The sequence below is a fragment of the Neovison vison genome, chromosome 7, assembly GCF_020171115.1.
Source record: "Neovison vison isolate M4711 chromosome 7, ASM_NN_V1, whole genome shotgun sequence".
Lineage (NCBI taxonomy): Eukaryota > Metazoa > Chordata > Mammalia > Carnivora > Mustelidae > Neogale > Neogale vison.
In genome coordinates, this window is record NC_058097.1 from 6494927 (window position 1) to 6518429 (window position 23503).

General features: G+C 55.3%; 1 protein-coding gene across 1 annotated transcript in view; it reads right to left on the reverse strand.

The window, feature by feature from the left end:
• LOC122911200 (c-Maf inducing protein) overlaps positions 1-23503 on the reverse strand; it is a 220256-nt gene that overhangs the window by 149944 nt on the left and 46809 nt on the right. The window lies entirely within an intron of this gene.

The window sequence follows — 23503 nt, forward strand, 5'->3', positions numbered from 1 at the left end:
GGGAGGGTCTCAGAGTCCAAGACCACAGCTCACTCGTGGGTGCCTGGCCCGCGGCCTGACGCACAGTGAGTGCTCATCAAGGGTTGGGTGGCTGCATGGATGGACGGCTGGATGAGTGGACGGACGGAAGGAAAGGAGAGGAACGGAGGGCCAATGAGCGAGTGCCCATGAGCGAGTGCCCGGCACAAGAGTTCAAGGGACACTAAATATCCGTTGAGTAAAAGCAAAGACGGAGGGAGAGAGGGACGGACAAAGGCCACCACCCATGTCTGGAAAGCTCAGCTAGGCTGGGGCCAACAGACAGAAGCTCCAGACAGAAGCATCGTCTGCAGCAGATCAGAGAGGGACGCCCTAGTGAGCAGTCACCAGGAGGGTTCTAAGAAGAGGGGTACCGTCAACCAGAGTTAGCAAAAAGTCAATGAGCTATTTTAATTTCCCACGCTGTCTCTCGGAGAGCCAGCCGGAGGTACGAGGCTGGGCCTCCTCCTGGCCTGAGCCCCACCTCCGTGTCCCAGCATCTCGACGCAAGAGCTCACCAGCTTCAAGGCAGCCCGACCTCCCACACGCAGGGGGATGTCCACATCCAGCTTTCTGAAACTTTATCCAGGACTCATCAGCACGGGGCCTGTGGTGGAGGCGGGAGCCACGGGCTCAGGGGTTTGGGGCCAGCCTGGGAACCGTCTGAGTCAAGAGATGTGTCTTCACTCCTGGTGCCGATTTCCATCATTCTCCTTACAAATACCATTTTTCTATGAAGTTGTTATAAGAGTGTGAAACACGTTTTTTTCCCTAAAAATTACATCATTTTATTATTTTATAATTTTGTTTGCAAGCCTAAAGAAAAGTCAAATAAAGCTATGATTCCACCAAAATGGCTAAATTTTTAAAAACTGAGAGTAACAGAGAGTAGCATGAATGTGAGGCAGCCGGAAATCCCATCCCGCGCTTCCAGGAGAGGAAGAAGGTACAACCACGTTGGAACACCTCCGGCAGCATCAACAGAACCTGAGTGCACACAAACTGTGATCACCAGCTCACTCCCAACGACAAACCAGCAGAATTCCATGCACGCGTTGCCAAGAGTACGCGAGAGGGCTCCGAGCAGTATCAATCACAGAAACCAAAGAATGGAGGCAATCGGGATGCCCACCATCAATGGAGAAGCACGTTCTTACAAGAGACTAGTACCCAGCCAGAAGAATAACTTCCAGTTATAAGCAAACTATGGACGGATCTCACCAACGCAGTGCCGCACCAGAGAAGCTAGATAGGAAGGAATCCATGCTGTGAGCTGAAACTTAAGAAAAGCCAACCACAGCCACCCAGTGGTCAGGAAAGTTAGGTCAAGACGGGCCCGAGGGGGGCTCCCGGGACACAGGCCATGTTAGAGGTGATGGTCTGGGTTGAAGGTTCATCCACAGGCTGTGAGGACTCACTGACCTCTTCGGATTGGTCGGGCACCCCAGTAAATAAGACGGTTGAAAGGCGCTCACAGGGGAACCCACCCACTTATCACCCAGATTCTACAGTGAACACTTTACTCTTCTTGCTTTTTCAGATGTCTGTCCGTTCCCTAGGCCATCCAACGGGCCTTACGGTTATTCTTGCTGATGAGAAGTGATATTCTGACATGCAGGCCGTGAAGCCGAAGCGGCTTGAACCACTCACCCAGGCCTCCCCCAGCAAGGTCTTTGCCAAGCCGGGGTCACTCCAAACCTACCTTCCCCATCATGCGGCTCCCCAGCAGCCCCCACGCCTGCCCCACTCTGGGCCGACCGGCTGCAGAGTGGAGATGTCCGCGGTGGGCGGACACAAGGAGGCCCGCTCTCCTTCGGGGGCCCGGCCGCATGTCCGAACCGCACCCTGAGTACTGCTCGCACCGGCTCCTGAAGGGCAAAGCTCAAAGCCCCGGGTGCTCCCTCCCGGGAGTCCAGACAGACTCGAGACAGGTCCACGGCCATCCCAGAAACAGAGAAGACTCCAATAATTATGAGGTAGAATTTCTCTTACTTTGGGGGCCCGGTCTGAAAAGCATGGCAGACCCCAGACACTCGGCCACCCCTCCAGAGAAACTCAGACTCTCCCCTGCAGAGCAGCCGGGAAGCAATGATGCAACCCTGCCCTGGTGACCAGCTCTGCCCTGTGGGTCTTCCAGGTGCACCCCGAGGAGATGAGGGAGCCCATGTGCCCTGGTGCGTAGGGTCGTCTTGACCTTTTATGTGTCTTGGAGCCCTTGGGTGGTGGGGAACCAGGATCCTTTCTTGGAGCAAGCTTTTTTTTTTTTTTTTTTTTTAAAGTAATCTCTCCACCCAACTCGGGTCTCTGACTCAGAACCCTGAGAGAGAGTCGCACGCTCCACCACCTGAGCCAGCCAGGAGCCCCCAGAGTCAGCTTTTTAAATGCATAAAATAAATTCATAAGCTTGCAAAGGAAACTCATCACGCTGAAATACAATTATCAAAATATTTCTTAAAATGTATGATAGGGCAAAAGACGACTTCTTTACTGCATTAAATAACAAGATCTACCGTAGGTGTGACAACTACCGTCACGTTGGAAAGGTGACGAATGTGAAGATACTCAGAGATTCCCATAACAGCGGGAACAGGACATGAAAAGAGACCCATGATCTCTGCTGGTGGCCGTGGCGCAGGGGCTGCTGACAAGCACGGCCACAGCACCACGTACGGTCCTCTCCAAAGGCAATGGGACATTCCAGGGACAGGTTAGTGACCATAAAGTACCATCTTTCCCATATCCAAGTTCCCAGATTCCCTGCATTCTACCCATGGCCCTGGGGATGAGGACTCCTGGAAGTTAAGAGTTTTCCTTCCCTTTCCTTTGTTTAATTCCTAATGAGAACATGCTCCCTGCACCTGGGCACAGACGGGGACGAAGTGAGAGCAGGGATTCACAGAGATCCTGCCCCCCAGTGTGCACAACAGCACTAATCACATCAGCTAGGAGGTGCAAACAACCCAAATGTCTTCCACCAGATGGACAGAGGAAAAAAACATAGCGTGTACACACACACACACACACACACACGCACAGAGGGATATTATTCAGACCTAGAAAGCACAGATCTAGTGTGTGTTACGGCGGGAATGACCCTTGAGGATACCGTGCTACACAAAGCCAGCCAGCCACAAGAATACAGACACTCTATGATTCCACTTACATAAAGTACCCCGAGGAGCAGATTCCTAGGGACGGAAGGGGGAAGGGCAGCTGCAGGGGCTCGGGGACGGGGAAGGTGAAGGCAGCACTGAACGGGGACAGCGCTCCGGCCGGGGAAGACGAGGAAGTTCTGGAGACGGCGGTGACGGGAGAAGAGCAGTGGGAATGTCCTTAATGCCGCAGAACTCTACACTTAAAACAGCCAGAATGGTCGGCTTCATGTTAGGTACATGTGACCAACAGAAAGTAAAATAAAAACGGTCCGTGCGGAAGACAGAAGGGTTATCACTGTTAAGAACAGCCTCCCCATGGCCGGGGGCAGCCTCCTGGTCGCTCCACGCCGGGCTGGCCTGCCACATGGACCTGAGTTCATGAGCGGCCGTGCCACCACGGGCAGGTCACTCCACCTCTCTGGCCTCAGTTTCCACCTCTGTAAAAGAGCGTGGTCACCTGCCCAGCACAGGGACAAGCATGTCCTCCCACCGGGCTAATTACCCCACGTCACAGTGGCCCTGTGACGACACCCGACAGATGACTCAGGTCATGGTGTCTGAAGTCCCCCACCTGGCTGGGGCCAGCAGGCCAGGCCGCCGGAGGAACCCCACGTCGGGTGTGTGCATGTGCCTGTCCTCGTGGACAGTCTGTCCCACTATGCCACGGGCCCCAGCATGGCAGCCCCAGATGCGTGACACCACGCGCTGCCCCGTCCCCAGAGCCGGGCAGCTGCAGGCTCTGCACACGCTGCTGACAAGTGGAAGGACCATGCTCGGTCTGACCCCAAAAGGGCTCCCCTTACGAGCAAGGGATGGCGGCACAGACAGGCCCGGCGCTGCAGGTCTCCACATGGATGGTGGGACACTCCCGGCACGTCACAGGTCGGTGTTCTCTGCGGGTCGGGGACGGGGCCGGGGCGGAGGGAGCCACAGCTGATGGGAAAAGAACCCGCCCCGGTGGACAGGCGCCCGCACGCGGTCACAGGCGCGCGCGCACACACACACACACACACACACACACACACACTCCCCTCGCGAAAACACAGGTGACTCAGGAACCGGGAGCGGTGAGTTCCTGCCAGCGTGCGAGGGGTTCACTTTTGGTTCAAGAGGCCCCGACGCTGGGAGGGAGCCGAGGGATGAGGTCAGCCTCACGTCCCCGCTCCCGGGGCAAAGAGGCGGCGGCTGAGCACAAGCTCGGGGTGACTCGACAGGGACGTGGGGTCCTCGGCCTCGCCAGGCGCTGAGGGCGGTGGGGGAAACGGGCACCGACCACGCTCCCCGAACAACAAGGCTGTTGGCGTGTTTCCTTTTCAGACGGCATTCTAGGCCATGGTGCCCTTTGCGGAGAGGAGGGGTTGGCAGTGACCTAAATCAGGCAAACACGGCGGGGCTGGGTGACTCGGGAACCTGGTTCGACAGACTGGATTAGTCAGCTGCTTGGCGGGGGACCAGGCAGGCCCAAGGCGCCTGCGGGGACGCCCTGCCTTTGGAGCCCCACCAACATGGGGATGCGGTGGGGGGGTTACAGAGCCTCCCGTGCAGCCGAGCGACCGCGGGCTCCGGGGGCCCCGCCTGTGTACAAGACAGGGTGAACCTGCCCCGACGGCAGCTGCGCAGAGTGGCGGACGAGAGGGTAGATGCTGTAGCGGTGAGGAGAGCGGGCCGGGCCCGCACAAATGAACAGAGCAGAGCTCGGACGCAGAGACCAACGACGCCCGGCAGCCGGGCTGTAAGCACAGTTTAAAAACACACTCGAAGCGAGGCGCCTGGGTGGCTCAGTGGGTTAAGCCGCTGCCTTCGGCTCAGGTCATGATCTCAGGGTCCTGGGATCGAGTCCCACATCGGGCTCTCTGCTCTGCAGGGAGCCTGCTTCCTCCTCTCTCTCTGCCTGCCTCTCTGCCTACTTGTGACCTCTCTCTGTCAAATAGATAAATAAAATCTTTAAAAAAAAAAAAAAAAACACTCGAAGCAATGCCACACACTGTTTATGGTACACGTGAGTGTGTGTGTGAGTGTATGTGTGTGAAAGTGTTTAAATCTAATGGAAAGATCCACATCAAATTTATGATGAAGGAAACCCGGAGGCAGGTGGTGAACTGGAGGCGAATGTCAAGGCAATCACAACTTCTCCGCTAAGAATTTATTCCTTTACTTAAAAAGGACAAAGCAAAGAGAATAAACAATTGACAGTCGTCCGTTCTGGGTGGTAGAAATGTGTTTTTTGATATTAGTCTTTCTTGCTTTCTATTTGTGTTTCCTGACCTGGAAGTCACTTTGACATCTGTCAGGTAACAAATTCTACTGGTAAGTGTGTGTGTGTGTGTGTGTGTGTGCGCGCGCGTGCGCGCACATATATCCTAAATTGTGCGTTTTTTTAATTCTCAAAAATCCGAATTCAAAAAGGAAAAGCGTCTCAGGGCCTGCAGTGTGTGCTCCAAGTCGTCACTAAATGGAGTTCCTCCCCCCAGAGAATCCGGAGTCCCGGTGCCACACGCCTCTGCTAGAAGGCGCCCCTCCACCTCTGCGTGAATGCTGCGGGGGGTGGGCTACCGACCTGCTCCCTTCGGACAGGCCCTTGAGGAGGCCTGGTGTTCTGGAGGGGAAGCCCCGGCACTAACTGTCCGGACAACCAGCCTTCCCTCCTGTGTCCATCCTGGCAGAGCCTCCCCTCCCCCCCCCCCCCCCCGCATCTGGCTCTGCCGGCAGGGTCCAATCCACCAATCACACGCCAGGAAACCCAGTGACATCACTGATCACCAATCGGAGCGCCTGACCCACAGGAGTGAATGGTGTTGCCGCACTAGGTTGACGGGATTTCAGCAAGAGGCAGAGACACTGGACATTTCTGCTCTCCTGGGAAGCCTTATCAAGTGTAAGTGTTGGGCGTTGCCCAACACTGACTCCCGCCAGCAGTCCCCAGGTCCACCCACACTCCGCTCCTAAATTTCAGATTTACTCTTCAATTGTTAAATGGTGCCCCTCGAATCCTGCTTACACACTTTCCCTCCCTCGTTTTCTAGATAAAAAAGAAACAACATTCTGCATGCTACGTCTCGCTGTATCACATACCCTCCTCTCTAGGGGAAATTCTGTCAGATTTGGAATGCCAGGAAGGAAAGGAAACATTCAGGAGACTTTTTTCCTCCCTCTGATCTCATCGACCCCCAAATGAAGAAAAACGTCACATGCTCGAAAATCAAAGTGGCCCCCCAAAATGTGACCATTCTTAGAATGTGAATGCAAGGTATGACAAGAGTTTTAAAACACCGCTTGGTTTCTCTCGGGAGTCCAGCATCCCATACCTGCCTGCCAACAAAGTTCCCTCCAAGGGAGCCAGGGAGAAGGGATTTTTGGAGAAGCCCCCACAGACCCTGATGCTGGATTCAGTCCCCTGCCTGGCTGACGTGCCCCTGGAGACACTCAGACCCCTCATTTTCGGGAAGCAGAAGGAGAAATGCCCCTGCACAGCCCTGTCCTTCCCAGAAGCAGCAGCGGCATTTCGGGGAGGCAGCAACCTCAGCAGTCATTGTGGGTTTACGGAGCGCAGCGACCGTGGGGGCAGCTCGTCTTGTGCTGTTCAGGGGGCGGCGAACGTGGAGCCGCCAGATAACTGAAACCTCTGCTGCCTTCCTGCCGCTGCCGACCATCACCATAGGAATCACATCCTGCTGCTACCATGGCAACCGCACAGTACCATCCGCTCAGTAAGCAATGATGCAGAGGCCACTCAGGAAGGCTTGCTGCAAGGCCATGGGGCTGAGGGGGTCCTGCGGTCCACAGCCATGGGGCCTAGGAGTGACGGAGAGAACCCTTCTGAAGCAACTGGCTTTTTGGTTTAAAAGCCCACCTCTTGCTCATCAAGAAATCATTTACCCCAAATTAAATACTTTCAAAAGTGCATTCCTCGGGGCGCCTGGGTGGCTCAGTGGGTTAAGCCGCTGCCTTCGGCTCAGGTCATGATCTCAGGGTCCTGAGATCGAGGCCCGCATCGGGCTCTCTGTTCAGCGGGGAGCCTGCTTCCTCCTCTCTCTCTGCCTGCCTCTCTGCCTGCTTGTGATCTCTCTCTGTCAAATAAATAAATAAAATCTTTAAAAAAAAAAAAAGTGCATTCCTGGGATGCAAACATTTCCAGGGCCAAACACATCAGGTAACAGCCCCATGGGCACCTCTTTGTACGAATGGCCATGGCTCCAGTGGAGACGGCAGACAGTAAGGGCTCGCAGGGTGAAACCAAAAGCTCACGGCGGCAGCCCCTAGGGCACACCAGGTCCTGGGGTAAGGCCCTTCCAGAAGAGGCATCCGATCCCATCCTCACAACCCTATTCATAAATCTCTTTCCCTACTTCCTACCCACATCTTACAGAGGAAGGAGGCTCAGAGAGGTTAAGTGAGCTACCCAACATCAACACAGCGCACTGGGCAGAGCTGTCTGAATCGCTAATGCACAGGCCTGAGAAATTCTGGTCACCTTTATTTCCCCCGGGGCACTGTTCCATGAATCAGGCCCTAAGTATTAATAATAGCTAATGTTAATTTTCAATAAGCAGTGTTTTAAGTAAACATTAACAGCTCCTCCACAGAGATCGCTTGCTCTGTGCCAGGCAGGGCACTAGACAGCTTACACGGAGTGTCTTATCAGGATCTCACAGAGTCAATGAGGTGGACACTGGTACAGATGAGAGAGCTGAGGCGCAGAGAGGTGAAGTAATTTGTCTAAGGGCACACAGCAGGCGAGACGCAGACCCGGGGCTCACGCCTGGCCAGCCGGACTCCAGGGCCTGGGTTCTCAGTCACGGGCTACACCGCTTCCTAACAACAAGGCCAGCGGAGACACAAGCGTTAGACCCACGGGTGCAAGGTGTGCTTGGACTCCACGAAGCACGCACACATTTGTTCCCCAAAACGGTCTGGGACACGCCTGTCAGCACATGACACATGTGGAATGATGCTGCTTGGTCCTACGGGAGCAGCTGCGGCAGCACCCATGGCCGCACCCCTGCAGGGCCGCTCCCCATGGCCCCCAGCCCCGAATGTGGAATAATGACCCTCTTCGGTGCAGACGGGGCCTTCTGGGGAGTCACGATTTCGGCGCTCCCCTGCATCCCATGGCGGGAACTTCAGAATCCACATCCCACCCACTACAGTCCCAGAGGACGGGAAGCCCTCCAACACGGAGGGCCCGCGGGGAGGACACAAGCATGTGTCCAGCATGTCCCGGCCCCTCATGAAGGCATTTTCATGGTGCACGGATACACAGCGCCACATGAAACCTTCAACGTCTAGGTGGTCAGGCTCTGGCAACCACATACGGTTTATTCTAACGTCTGTGCCTTGAAACCGAGACTCAGAGAGACTCAGCGACAGCCGGAATCATGGACACGGGAAGCAGGAGGCACAGGACCGGAGCCAGCTCTGTGTGTTTTCAAAGTCCTTCCCCTCCACCGTGCGACGCTGTTTCCCCACCTGCCCTGGGGGCCGGGAAGCCCAGCAAGGGCGCCACAGAGTGGGAAAACAGACCAGAGAAACCGCTTCCTGTGCTGGGTGCGCTGAGGGGGTCCAGGGGCTAGGCTAGGCCTTTCTCTGGGGCTCCAGCTCGGCTCTCAAAGAGAAGCAGGTCTGCTGTGGTCATAAGATCGGTAATCGCAGGGGTTTTGTTTTATATTTTTTAATCAATACCAACAGGCACGGAACACAGGAAGCAGGTAGACCGTGGCTTTGAGCTCAGCTGGCTAGCACGCACTGCACGGGGCTAGCGGAGAAATAAACAGTCCCGCGAGTCTGGAGCCCAGCACCACACCTGGTTCCCACGCAGTGCGCGGCGTCTGTTACTCTCCTCGTCCACGGCCCGTCCCTGGACCCTCACCAAGCTGGAGGGTGCAGCCAGCCCGGTCACTTCGGCGACTCCAGTGGACAGTCTCTCCATGCCTGTCCCCTCCTCTCCCAGACAGGTCCAGGCATTTCCTGTATCCCATGTACCATGATAAGGCCACTGTTTTCATTCACGACCCTGACACCTCTCTTCATTTCCCAACTCCGAGGCGTCAACGAGCCCAGAGGACAGCCAGCAGGCCGGGCGAGCTGACCCCTTAGCAGATGGCAGGTCAGCTTCCAAACTGTGACGAATCCTCTGTGCTCAGCGATCTTTTGACCAAAGAAAGAGCCAAATAGGAAATGGAGGGATGAGATCATCCATAGGCTTTAGTCATGGGGGTCTCGAAGGGGGCTTGGGGGACAGACTGGAGCCTTAGAAAGAGCGACAAGATTCTAGGCACACTACCCACTTTCTCCAGCACCCCAGTATGTGCTCGTGCACACACACACACACACACACACTCACGCACACGCACCCCTGCACACACACACGTGCGCACAAGGAGTCAAGGTGGAGTTGGGAGGGTGATGCTCCAAGATACCCTTGTCATTGACTTTGCCCGTGAAGAAATTCCACAAACCTACTGGTGTCCAATTTCCTAGAAAATCCAAGAACCATAAAAGGTTCCCATTGTTGCGGCGGGAGGTCAACACTGAAATAGATGTTTCCAGCCACTGCCAACTTTGTGCCACGGCTGAATCTTCCAAGTCTCCAGGAAATATCTAACTCCAAAAACGGCACTCCCGAGGGGTGGGATCGTTTCTGACATGTTCCCCAGGGAGTCGCTGCTGCTCTTTTGAGAGATGCTTTCCAGCCTCCCTGGCGTCTCAAGGGGAGATTTCTAGGATATGCTGGCTTAAACACAGGGCCGGGGAAGGGGTACTCTTTCCCTTGAGAGCCCATTACTTATTTCACAGTTATGCAGCTGACACACGAATATGGCGTTGTCATAAAGATCTGAACAATACAGAAACATGAAGAGCAGGGGTGCCTGGGTGCTCAGATGGTTAAGCCTTAGGCTCAGGTCACGATCCCAGGGTCCTGGGTTCAAGACCCAAGTCAGGCTCCTGCTCTCCCTCTCCCTCGACTTCTCCCCCACTGCTCCTGCTCACTCTCTCTCTCAAACGAGTAGATAAAATCTTTTCAAAAAAGAAAAGAAATATGAAGAGCAAAAAGCAGCAAAGTCCCCTTCACCTGGATTTAATCACTCACCGTCCCCAGAAATAATCCGTTTTGTCAATTTGGGGTGTGTTCTTGGAGTCATTTTTCTAGGGCTTTATGTCCATGTTAAAAAAAAAATACTTTGTGTTTTATGCTTCTGTGTCACAATGTGTCTTAAATATCTTTTCACAGCAATGCCTTTTATAGTCCCTTTACTTTTTCACCGTTGCATCGTATTCCACAAAAGAGATGTACCACAATTTATTAACCTAGTCCTTCACTGATGAACCTGGAGGCCGTCTCCAGCTTTCCATTCCGCTTCCTTACACATCCTTGGGCTTATCTCTAGGTGGCTGAAAGAGAATTTCTTTAAGACAGACATCTAGGTGCTTTGGTCTTTCTCACTAGGCTCCTGGACCCAGCAGTGCACAGCCGCCCAGGCTGGGGAGGCAGGGTCAGCCTCCTCTTGTGGGAACATGGAGCTGGGTCCTACATGGTGCTGGCCGAGACAGAGGGACAGATGTTGGAGTGTCCCAGGAGGAGAACTGGGTAGAGAGTTCAAGCCCCGTGGGAGCACTAGCTGCAAACAGCAGGCGGTAAGCCCGAGCGCGTGGCTCAGGGAAAGAAAGCTGGGCAGTGTGACTGAGAGCCTACGGGAGGCTGGTGGGGAGCAAGCAGCAGACTCAACGCAGAGGAGAAGCCACGATTTGATGTGTCAGTACACCAGCCCTCGGGGGCACCAGGAAACAGAAGGAGCTGAGGTGACAGCCCAGGCTGCCCGAGAGGCCGACACAGACTGGAGCGTAGGGGGCAGGGGTTTCCATGCATGGAAGACCACAAAGGGAAGAAGAACTATGGCCGAGACCCGCAAATGAGTGATGGGACTGGAAATCACTCAGAAGCTAGGACCATGGGATCTTCACCTGCTAGATTATTCGGGATCTTTCCAAAGACAGAAGCCCCTGGACTGTTTGAACCAAGGGGCTTTAAGAGCTGAGAAGCCAAAGAGAAAACAGTGAGGTGACCCAGAGGTTGGCACCAGCAGGACGCCGCCATCACCTCATGATGGGAGGGAAAGAGGGAGAAAGCAGAGGTCCTGAAGCCCAGGGGCCAGGGACAGAACCACGGGGCCTGTCGAGAGGCCGGCGGAGCCATGAGGGACAGCAGCGGCTGTCAGAGAGACTTCTAGGGACATGGACGGGGAGAAATCCCCTAGCTCTCACCTGCTCCCCCCAGGGCTGAACCCAGAGACACGGGGAACTGGGACATGCAGCCTGCAGGGCTCCCCCACCCCCCAACCCCCACCCACACAGAGGAAGGGCGAGGAACCAACCACGGGAGGTCCGGTGGGGGGCGGGGGGAGGGAGCTGGTTCAGACACGCAGAGCTGAGCCTCCAGGACCTGGAACAGCGCCTGGTGCAGGAGACACGTTTGCTAAGAGAATAAGGAAAGCCGGGGATGGTTTTAGAGCCCCGCCAGGCCCGAGACTGATTTCCTGATAGCTCTTGAAGCCGCTCTTACTGACGAAACACGCCTCTCATTATCCCTGACCCTGGCCCTGCACTTGCGAGCACTCAATAGAAAATCGATGGTGTGTTCTCTGAAACAGCAGCCGCGTGGTGCCCGCCCGCCCGGCCCCCGGAGCCAGACCGGACGCGCCGCGCCCCTCATGGCCCGCACACGCCCGCGCCACCCAGCACAGATCTGTCTCCACATTTTAAAGCAGGAGGGACCCGGAGGTTCAAGGACAGGAACCGGGAGACTGAGATGCTCTGCTGCGCTGTGAGTCACTGTGAGGCCTCGGAGCACAGACGGAGAGCGTTAGGCTCACCTGCCCAGCTGATCCCGAAATCCTGGTCAGGTTCCCTGGCAAGTCCTGGCAGCCGACCGGGGCCGGCTGCCAGGACATTCTTCTCTGCTAGCGTCGTGCTTCAGTCCAGCTGGGAGAAGGCACAGGGAAAAGGCTAATAAGGGCTTCGGGGCTACCCAGCTCTGCCAGGCACCGGCCGTGTGGCCGTGGAGCGCCTCGGGCCTCAGCTCTGGGAAACGGGCGCGATCTGACCTCCTTCCGGGACTGCTGCGAGACTCACCAAGACAGCACCGGACCCTCCGACGGGGTGGCTCTGGGGACCGTTCTTGGCACCTCCCGTCACGGCAGTAAAGGGCCCCATTCTGGGTCTACGGAAGCCCTAGCTGAGAGATCCGTGTGCCAGCATCACCGAGGGTGGTGACGCCCGGCACTGACTCGGCACATGCGCCAGGCATCACCCTAAGGAGGTCAGGCCCATTCGGTCACTTAACCTCCCCAGCCCACTGCGTCGATGAGGAGACCGGAGCACAGAGGTTAGAAACTAACCCATGGACACGCAGTTAGTGTGCACGGGGCGCGGCAAGACCCCCTGGGGGTGACCACGAGCACCCCGTTGGATGGCGAGCCCACCCTGTGCCGGGCGCCAGGCTGAAGGCTCCGCATGGGCTTCCCCATTTGACCGTCACAGCATCCCCATGTTAGGGATGAAGAATGGGAGGTTCAGTGAGGTCGAGCCATGCATTCGAGGTCACAGACGCACAAGAGGCCACACGCGGTGCCCTCGTTTCAAAATCGCACTGCTGTGCCTCCCCCCGCCCCAGCTCCTAGGCCAAATGTGTTCTTCCGGTTGAGTCCAGCTGCCGTTCCCTCCCTCCTTGTGCCATTTTACGAGACTTCTCTCACCCTGATCCTCCTGGGTGGTCGCAACCCCCCCACCCTCCCACCCCGCAGAGGGGAAGCTTTCTTGGTGCCTCCCTCCGCCCTGCCCGCCCCCACCCTGCAACCACACGGGGCTGGAACACGTCCCCTCCTCCAAGGAAATCCAGACACAAACCCATCCCTCACATAGACCGGGAGTGTCACCGGATGCCGGCCTGTTGTGTAGTAAATTAACGAAATCATCCTCTATAAACAAACGTAATATTTTGGGGGATGAAGATTCTCTGGGTTTCAACAAAGCTGGCAGCGTTTTTTTGCTCGGTGTTGTTTTTTTAAACTAGCAGTAGCAACCAGAACAGAAGCCCTGTGGTCCATTTTGGGGCCAATTCACAAAGCCTTCCTTCAGCCCCTGATTGGGCTGGGCTGCGGGGACAAGGACGCCCGGCCAGGGCGAAGGGGAGCAAAGCCAACATTGTTGCGGCAAAGACAACAGTGCAAAGGCTATGAGTCAGGGGAGTGAAAACCAAGCCCGGGGTTCTGAGAGCCGCAATTTTAAAAATTCACACCAGGAAGGAGTCCTGCTGCTGAGCTGGGGGCTGACTCAAGTCATGTCTGTGCCCCCAGCCCAACAGCCCGGCCTGGGAACGGGGGCAGCTCTGCTCTTGAGAAAGGTCTGGACCCAACGCTCACCCCGCTGCCTGCGCCAGGAGGCCGGGGGGGCCCCTGCGTCAGCACCCTCGGTGTGACCCTGCAGGCTTAATCCCAGCTCTGTGCACGCCCGGCCCTGGAAAGGTGTCCCGGCGCTCAGAGAATCAAAGGCCAGCTCTATTTGCGAGTCGGCCTCCCTGGAGAATCCCAGGGTGGAAAGGAACCCAATCCAGCCAGGTGGTGCGACAGATCAGCTTTCAGTCCCTTCATTCACTGGACAGCCGTTTCCGGAACACCTACTGTGCGTGGGGCCCGAGCCAGCCCTGTTGGCCTGGCTCCTCCACTCCGGCCTCTGGCCAGGACCTTGGCAACAGGGCCGAAGAGAAGGGTGGCACCTATGAATAGCCCTGGCAGGAACCCCCTGGGCCTGGTGAGCGGCCACAACCATGGGCCTGTCCCACTGCAAGCTTCATCCAGACGGAGAACCTGCCGACCGGCGACACAGACAAAAGGACTCGTAAGGGTTTCAGGCAAGGAGTCGACATCAAAGTAAAAGGTTCCCTCCAAACCAGGATGGAACAATCAGAACATCGAACAGAGGAGTCACTGCACAGGATTTTGGTTAAAACTCATGAAATATAAATGTAAATCCACAAATTCATAGGAAAGTAAAAAAACTAAAAAACAAACCTTTGGAAGATCCCACAAAATCAGCTCCTTACTGTGAAACTTAGTTTTCGTCTGTCTCTCCTATGCACTGAACATCACAACGACCAAGTAGGGGCCAAGAAGAAGCCCCTTTTAGAATAATTCCATCTAGTGAAGGAAGAAAAAAGGGTAGACTCAAGCTATGTGCACTTCGCACCCCTCGTGGATACGGGTGATGACCACAGAGCCCATTGGTGGGTCCATCGGTCGGACGGCCAGCGTCTGACCCCGCTCGCAAATCCCACCCGGAGCCCCGGCCCCAGGCAGCCGGGGATGGGCAGGGGGCCACCCACAAAGGATGCATTTTACTAAGTAACCTTCCGTGTCTAACATGTTACCACTTCCACATGCGATCCATGTAACACATCACAAGTGGGATATTTTATATTCCTTTTTCCATTTTAAGCCTTCAACATCGGGTGTGCACCTCACGCAGCCCATCTCAAACTCCGATCAGTCCCTTCATGTGCTTGGTGGCCACGTGGCCAGGGGCTATCACAGGATGCACAGAAAATGCACAGGAACGGCAGGGCACAGAGGAACGTGTTCAATGACACCACGGGGACGCAATCGGCAGAACTAAGAATACAAAAGACAGAGTAAGCAAACATAACATACACACGGTGTCTGGATTCTTATTTGAACGATCCAACAAAAATCATTTATCAGACAGCGGGGGAAACGTGAACATTGACTGGGTACTTGGTGTCAAGGAACTGTTAGTTTCTCACGCACTGAGAATGGTATTGCATTTACAGATCTATTTTTAAAGAGACCTCATTCTTTAGAGAAAGCTCCGTAAGTCACCTCTAGTGAAATGCTGGATGTCAAGGATTTGCTTCCAGGTCATTCAGTGGCTCCGGGAGAGGGGAGGGGGTGAGGGCAGTTAGGTGACAGGACTGGCCCAGAGCTGGTAACTGTCAAAGCTGGTGACAGGGACACAGGGATTCACGATCTCCTCTCTGTGGTCAAATGTGTTTTCTCAAATTTCCCAAAATGAAGGTTTTTTTTTTTTTTTAACTCAATAAAGAACAGTGAGGCAGCAGCGTGAAGGGCAGCGGTGGCAGCAGTGGAACCGCAGCTCAGCGGAGGGAGCTCTGGGATCCCCACGCTGCTGCAGGCTGGGTAGGGACGGTGCCCATGCCTTCAGCTGCCAGCCCTCAGTTTACTGCTCTGCTGATTGCAGCAGTGCCTCCTTACAATCTGCCCTAAGGAGTAAATAAAAAAACCCAAACGAAGTGCTTAGCCGGAGGCCTGTGATAACGTCAGGGGGTCCTATCCCCACCTCTACTGGTTTCATCACTCTTCTCTGAGGAAAGCACACTGGAGATGGGGCGGGGCTGTCCACCGTGGGCACGTTTCTGAGCTACGAGGGCTCGTCAAGGATGTGAAGGGCCCGACACCTGGTCCACATAGCTCTCGGGCAGCTCTGAGAACAGATGTCTCTCCGGCCCCAACAGGTCAGAGAGGAGAAGGCGGGGTGGCGGTAGGGCGCCGATGACCGCCATCGACTTGACAGGTGCGCGCAGGGCAAGAAGCCGGAGCCTGTAGGGCTTCTGCCAAATGTTCCATCAGAGATACAAGAAAAGCATCCTCATCCGGAAGTGTAAACGTAAACTGGTTAGAAAATGAGGCTCTGTTTGCCGACCGGATCCAATTTAGGCACGTTCTTCTGGGGCAGGACTTCTAGATGGAGAGAAGGACGTCTGGAGTTCCAGACCAAGGGCCTCCGTCTCAAAGAGGTGAGGGAAGCCTGTCCACTCCGTGCCTTCAATCACACGATCGGGCTCCAGCCACCCCACGACAGGGGAGACAGGAAGGCAGTAGTTAGGAGGTCCTAAGACCCAGCCCCGGGGATGTAGTGGGGGCGGAGGGTCCAACAGACAGCCGGTCAAGCCATGCCCATAGGTGGCCCAGGCAGCATTCCGGAACCTTCCTGAAAGTCATCCCTGCCCCAATTCAGTGGAAGAGTTCTGTGTTGGGCCACACCAGACAACGTGCTCAGGATGATCAGGGGGAGGTGGGCAGAGAGGGCAGGAAGGAAAGACAGGCGGAGCCTGACTCCAAGGGCACCCAGCCTATCATGAAGGCCATTCCCATTTTTAGTCCTGAAAAACCTCAAGCCCAGAGAGGTGTCAGAGGTGCCAAGAAAGAGAGGAGCTTAGATCTCAAACCCAGGGACCATCTCCAAAGCCTCCCTCCAGGGCACACTGCAGGGTGCCTGAGTGGCAGGAATTAAATCCTTGAGGCTGGAGGCACAAAGGATGGGGACCGGCAGCCACGCCCGCTGCTCCTCTCTGAGCCGCACCTGCCCCTCTGCAGGACGGAACTATCCAGAGCCCCCAGATCCAACCCAGGATCCAAGAAAAGGGCCTGTCATGCAGGAAGCTGTGTCACCTGCTCGTCACGGACCCGCTGGCTTTTCTCCCTGAAGAGTGGTCTTTATCTGAAAAACAATAAATAAAGGATTCCCTTCCCAGCGTGAAAGCTGCTGCTCTTTGGGCTAAGGGAAAGGGGATCTGCATTTTTTATTAAAGAGTTGAATTCCTGGAAGTGGGGGTCCTTCCAGCTAAGCAAGAAGGGGGTGTGTGCAAATATCCAAATCCCACTTGCTCCTGCTGAACGTGTCGCGTGCTTTATTTTGCAAGCAACTGGCCGGCAAGGCCAAGGTAGGCCCAACCCTGGGCTGTGATACTTGTCCTCCTTAGCATTTCCCAGCCCAGGCTGCACAGCACAGAGGACCCGGGGGTGACACAGGCAATCCCCGTTCTGGCGCCTGCTTGCTCTGCACAGCTGGCCGGAGCTCACAGGAGGCCCTTCCTTCTCTGGGGGCACCGTCTTAGGGCCAAGCAGTTTGGAAAGATCCACCCGTATTCCAGAAGCGCATAACCTTTGACCCAGTGGTTCCACCTCCAGGAATCAATCCCAGAGACCCCTTGCAGGACTGGAAGACTTCTGCATGGGGCGGATCCCTGCAGCATTCCTTGGAAGGGCCAAAGGCTGGAGACACACCCATCAGAAGCGGACGGTGTGTGGTTCCCTAAGGGGCCGTGTGCCGCAGCCACAGAGAGAAAATGAGGACGCCGTAACCATGCGCAGCTCTCTCTTACTACCGTTCAGTGCAGAAAGAACACGGGAACATGGGTGCAGGATTCTGTCACTGGTCGACAAAAACAAAGCAGGAAATGAAAACAGGCACGCATTCGCTGGCTGCGGCTAGACTGTGGCTGGAGAGGAGACAGCACTGTCCCTCACGGGCAGACACGAGGCTGGCCTGGTGTCCGAGCAGCAGTGGGACGCACGGGCACGGAGGTACTGGGCTGCTCACTGCCAACCCCAAAACCCTGGATTCTTCCTCCTGCAAGAACCCCGAAATCGAGAAGCAAACGCTCAGCGACCCACATCTACCCCAGCAGCAAACTTTACTCCAGTCGTGTCTAATCTTAATTAGTCTTGAGAATTTTTCTATCCTGCTCCACATCGGCCTTTGCTCTAGCAGCAAAATAATATTTTAAATGACTCCCTAGTTAGACTGTTTAACCTTTCCCCCCTCGCCAAATCTTCTAAAATGGACACTTCCAGAAAGGGGCGCCATGTTATCAATTACACCCAGTGAAAGTACTTAACCTTTCCACCCCTCACGTAAAACGCTCATTGCAAGAGGACGGAGTCATCTCTTAAATTACGTGTTGGTTAAATGACTCAACCTTTTCCTTCTGAATCGACGAGTCCAGCGGACACGTGGAGAAGTTATGCCCGGCGAGCCTGCGCTTTCTGCAGCTCCTGATGCCCCCGGGCGCTGAGGTGCAGAGTGGGCCGCCCAGCTTCAGTGTCTGCGGAGGGCCGGTACCCAAGACCCCAGGGAGCTCGGGCCAGGCAAGTGGCCTCCGCTGAGGGTACGTGTGGGAAAAAGACTGCGAGTCAAAGACACACTCTAGGGCCGTCTGGGCGGCTCGGCTGGGTGAGTGGCCAATTCTTGACTTCCGCGCAGGTCATGATTTCAGGGTTTTGAGCTCAAGCCCCGCATCTGGCTCCGCATTTGCTCTCGCTCTCTCTCTCTCAAATAGATAAATAAATCTTTAAAAAATAACACACACACACACAAACACACACACACACACACACTTCATTTTCTTCCTGTTTCGTAATCTTTATATTGGGAAACATTTCCCCACCTCAAACTAGTGTTCCTAAGCCATACGAATTTTTGTTTCCATTTTCATTTCCAATGTTATTTCCGTAACATAAAGACAACTTCTAAAAAGCTGTCAAAGGAAGCGCCGTGCTTCCCTGCGTGATGAAATGGCTGAATGGAACCAGGAGCCATGTCTCAAGGACAAATGTCAAGATCTCCCTGGGCTTTTTTGAAGGGATGAACCCTTCTCTGGGCACCCTTCCTCATTCCTGTCTCCTCAGACCCCAAGTGAGAAGTTCAGGCGTACAAGCTGAGAACCACACGGGCCTAGGATCCAACCCCGGCTCAACCAGGACCCCGCTGTTTGGCCTGGAGGAAGTTCTTAACCTCTCTGAGCCTTGGCTTCTTCCTCTATAACATGAGGCTAAGAACGGTCCCACCTGTTCTGGCTGCCGGAGGCTGAATAGAGATGCGTGTAAACTGCCCAGCCTGGTGCCCAGCCCACAGTAAACACCCGGTAAGGTGTGAGGTCGTCGGTATCATTCCTGATCTAAACCTGCCACTACTTCACGCCAAGAAGAGACCCAAGGTCCGGGTGGGGGAGCTGTCCTGGCCAAAGTTTCAGAGTAGCGTCCTGTCACTGCTCATCATTTCTCCCCTCATACAGCCTGGCGGAAGTGGACAAGGCTTTCAGTTCCCAAACCAACAAAATCCTAAAGCCATCCTTCAGCGGGCACCAGAAACTGGGTGCAGAGGGTCTGACCTGCTGCTCTGGGGCCTTTGAAAACTGGAAAGTAAATGGTGGGACAGAATCAGCAGCCTTATAGCCGCGGGAGTCGTCCTCACCCAGACGGCCAGTCACCTCTGGGAGCGGCAGCGGGCCTCAGTGTGGCAGGATGGATGTCCCCAGCAGGCACAGACTCCTCCTTTACCTTCCCCCAACACACGCCCCAAAGGCACAGGTGTGCCCGTGTGCTGCTCGGGCCCAGGCGACGAGAAGTGAGGAGTGCCACCTGCAGACACGCATCTCTAGTCCTTGCCTTTGTGACCAAGGAAGACATGTTGAGATGGGGCTCCGTGAGTCTGGGGCCTGGGGCATTCCAGAGACAAAGGAGGATAAACCCAGACAGTGTAAATCTAGGGGCGGGTAGGCTCCTTGCTGCCGCAGGAGAGCCGAGCCCCACATAGCCAGCGCAAGGGGTCCTAGAGCAAGGTCTGGGGGCAGCACTTCTCAAGCCCTCTGCGCCAAGAGACCAGACTCTGCTTTCATTTGTGGTTTCTAACCCACGGCAGACCAATCCTTTTGAAAATACAATAAAAAATATCATTATAATGCCAAATTAGAAGTAAAGTTCCCGGACCTTCCTCTCTTTCTCTGGACTTGTCTCTTCACAGATGGGCCCAAATCCCCAGCCCACACCTGTGGTGCCACAGTCTGTGGAGAGAGACAAAGGCAGGCTCCAGCCCAGCTCTGCATTTTATAACGTTGGAGATATAATTTGACCTTTCCAAGCCTCCACTCTCTGTTTGTCCAGTGAGAATGTTCAGGTGAAGATTCATCGAGAAAGCACACAGAACTCAATGCCAGGAGTGAAGGAGTCGCTCAGTAAATATCAGCTACTCGTCCACGTCCTGTCCGACTCCCAGGTGGCAACACCTATGTTGCAGCTGGGCCCCACAACTAGCTCGGGGGTGTGGAGTGGGGACACAGGCCTCACACAGCCTCAGAGATCACGGCACTGCGGTGAGATTCAGAAATTATTTCCAGACACCCCCCGTCAGATAAGGAGGCCAGACTACTGGCATTGAAAGTGGGTCTTGAAGAACCACCTGGTGGTCCACTGAGACCAGAGCATAACATCTACTGCCTCAGTTCCATAATGAAAATCTTAAGATAATTTATAACCATTATGAAACCAAAGTTTACCGCCCCTGGTGAAGTACCTCTGTGTTCAACGCTCCCCAGAAACCAGCAGCACTCCACAAGCCCCCTGAGAGACAGGGACAGGTAGGCAGGAGAGGAAACGGAGGCTCAGAGTGGTTAGGTAACGTACCTGCAGTCACACAACAGGGCTGGGTACGGTCACTCGGGCCTGGCCTCACTCCAGAGGAGGGTGACCAACTGTCCAGTTTTCCTGGACTTGGGACTTCGAATTATAAAATGGGGAGAGTCCTGGGCATACAGGAACAAGCTGGTCACCTGCTCCAGACCCGTGTTCTTTAGCTCCCAGGCTCTGCAGGTGCTGAACTAGGGCAGGTCTTCAATAAAATGTCGACCAGGAGGCCCGAGCAGATCTCTGGCTGCTTAGCGGTCTGTCCGGGAAAGTCACATCCCGCGACATCCCGCAAACCTATCTAAGCACAGAGGGACGGGGCATGACGGATGTACACCAGAGATAAACCCATCACCTGGCATCGTGGGGACCAGCCATGACTCCACACAGCCCGGGCGCTGGCCCTGCCCGGAGGGCTGCTTCAGGAGGGAAGCTTCTAAACCTTTTCCTGACTTGCTTCTTTTTATTTTTATTTTTAATTCAAACAATAGGTAATCAGAATGCTCTCAGCTAGTGACACACTGTCATAATTTGCCAAACAAAGCAATGGGACTAGGATACTAACGGTAATACTTTGCATTTCTTAGAAGGGTGGGCCTTGGGTGTGACTTCATTTCCCAGCGCTGCCGGCTCTGTGTGTCTCTCCCTTCTCAGCACCAGCCCAGCACCCCCCAGCAGCAGCCCAGCCCGGTGCCCAAATGCCTGGCCTGTAAGAGATGCCCCTGGGTACGGTCAGTGAATGGGCTGCTGCGGGAGGACCTCTCTGTTCTGCGGAAACGAAGGCCCCCCCTGGCTATACAAGCGGGACCCTCCGAGGCCCTGTCACCTTTCCCCCCCATCGCTCCCATCCATGTAGCGCCCACAGTGGGCCCCGGTCTGTCCTAAATGCTCAATACCCAGGCTGACCGGGTGGTCTAGCCTCCAAACCAGGAGAACCAAACGAAAAGGCCCGGCTGACAATGAGACACCAGGACCGTAAGGAGGCGTGAACTGCGACTATCCCAAGCAAATCAGGGTAAGTAGTCACCCTGCTAAAGTGCGGCCGCTCAGCCAAGCCCACACAGAGAGGCAGCAGAGCTCAGCGGGGCCAAGCCTGGACTCCGGGGCCAGACGCCCTGGTCTAGAGCCCAGCCCTGCTACTGACCAGCCGGGCGTCAGTTATCTCATCTGCGCAATGGGCTAGGTGGTAGCGGTCCCCAAGGCCACCGCGAAGATTGTACTGGTTCATGTCAGCAGAGCCGGAGTTTAGGGCCTAGCATGTGGTGGGTGCATTATCTGTGTTTACTGAATAAAAAGTCCTCCTGCCATTCCCAGGGGAGGGCTAGAATCATTGTTTTACAAATAAGGAAACTAAGGCATAGAGGGGTTATGTAACTTGCTGGTGAGTGGCAAAACTGACTTCCAAGCTGAGACTCAGGGCTGGTGTCTTACCCACCCTGTAGTCCGGCTCCCCACCTCCTCCGCGGTCGACTACTCTGAATGGCGAGCTAGGGCAGCTTTTCTCCCCAGTGAGAAATTCAGGTCGCTGTAGGAAGGGCAAGGAGCCCTGCAGCCACACTCAGCCCAGGGCACTGCCAGAGCTCACCCTGGGCCCAAAGAGATGGCTGACTCCCGGGAGGGGCATGTGGGTCCCCTGAGGCTGTGAGGCATTTGCAAAACCAAGAGGCACTGCTGTCTATGCCCCATAGGAAGGCACTGCTGTCCGTGAGTCACAGGCCAAAATTTCCCTTCATTCTCTCTCGCCAAATTACTCGATCTGAGACGTTCCTTTGCAAGACAAGACTGAAATGCAATCTCCAACCCCAGGGGCCCCGTGGGATTTCACCAACAGAAACTGGCGAGTCCTCCAGGAAAACGGAGGAAGCTTGCCTGAAGTTTCAGATTCTTGGTAGGTCTTAGAAAGCTCAGGCGCTCGAGCGGCTCCTGGAAGCAGCAGGAAGTGGTTTGCCTTTGCTTATTTTCCAAAGGATAACCACCAGATTTGCTCATAAAAACTTTCTAACCGATTGGCAGACGGCACCTGCGTAATCAGGTGATTTCTCATCTCATTGGGCTTTTCTACTTTTATTGGTTCAGTTTGTGGGGCTTCAAAGAAGTGGGTGCTCAGGGCTTGACATAGTGCGTGGCACATGGAGAGCAAGAAAGGAGAAAAGAGGGAAGCGGGGAGGAAGGAAGAGGAGAGGGATGGGAGGGAGGGTAAGGGAGGAAGGAAGGGCAGGCATCTAGCTGAAGAGTCAAAATTCACCAAAAGAAAACTTACTAAGGTTCACTGCAAGCCCATGGCTCCGTACCCAGCAAGGCTCGGCACTGACCATCAGCTCTCACAGAGTTCAGGGGCGGGAGCTGGCAGAACACTCCAGAAGGCAGAGCAAAGACAAAGAATGGCAGCAGGTGGCAGAATGCAAAAGGGGACTGGGTCCCTCACCGGAGGCTGGGTATGTTTGGGAGGATTACGAAGGGGCTCCCCCAGAGGGGACAGCCAAGCAAGGCACAGAGACAAGTACGGGCAAGAGCGCGCATGGGGAAGCCCAGCGGGTGAGGGCCAAGGACACCGAGGTTGTGGCCCAGAAGTCTGGATGCTTCTGAGGAGGCCAAAACAGGAGCGTCTCGCCCAGGCCGACAAGCCCAGACCCGACTCTGAAAGCAGCGGCAACAAGTGGGATCCTGGACAGGACGGTACTGGGAGCCGAGGGCGTGGCTCGGCGTCAGAGGGGGTGGGGTGGGGCCAGGAGCCCGATCAGGAAATGAAGGACCGGAAGGTAACGTGAGGTTCCTTTGGACCAGTCCCTTCCGATCCCTGAGATGTGGCCATGGTCTCAGCCCAGATCAGTGTCGATGCTTGCAGATTCCTGGGGGTCTGCAGGGGGTAGGGCTGGGGTCCTGTGCCAGCTGAGCAGGCGAATGGGAAGAAAACCACATGGAAGCCCTGAGAGAAGGCAGAGGGGCGCCAGAGAGGCCACAAGCCAGGGGAGGGTGAGCATGGGTGGCCTTGCAGGGGACAGGCCCAGACCTGCAGAATCGCTACCCTCTCCAGCGTGGCAAGCGTGAGGACTCTGAAAG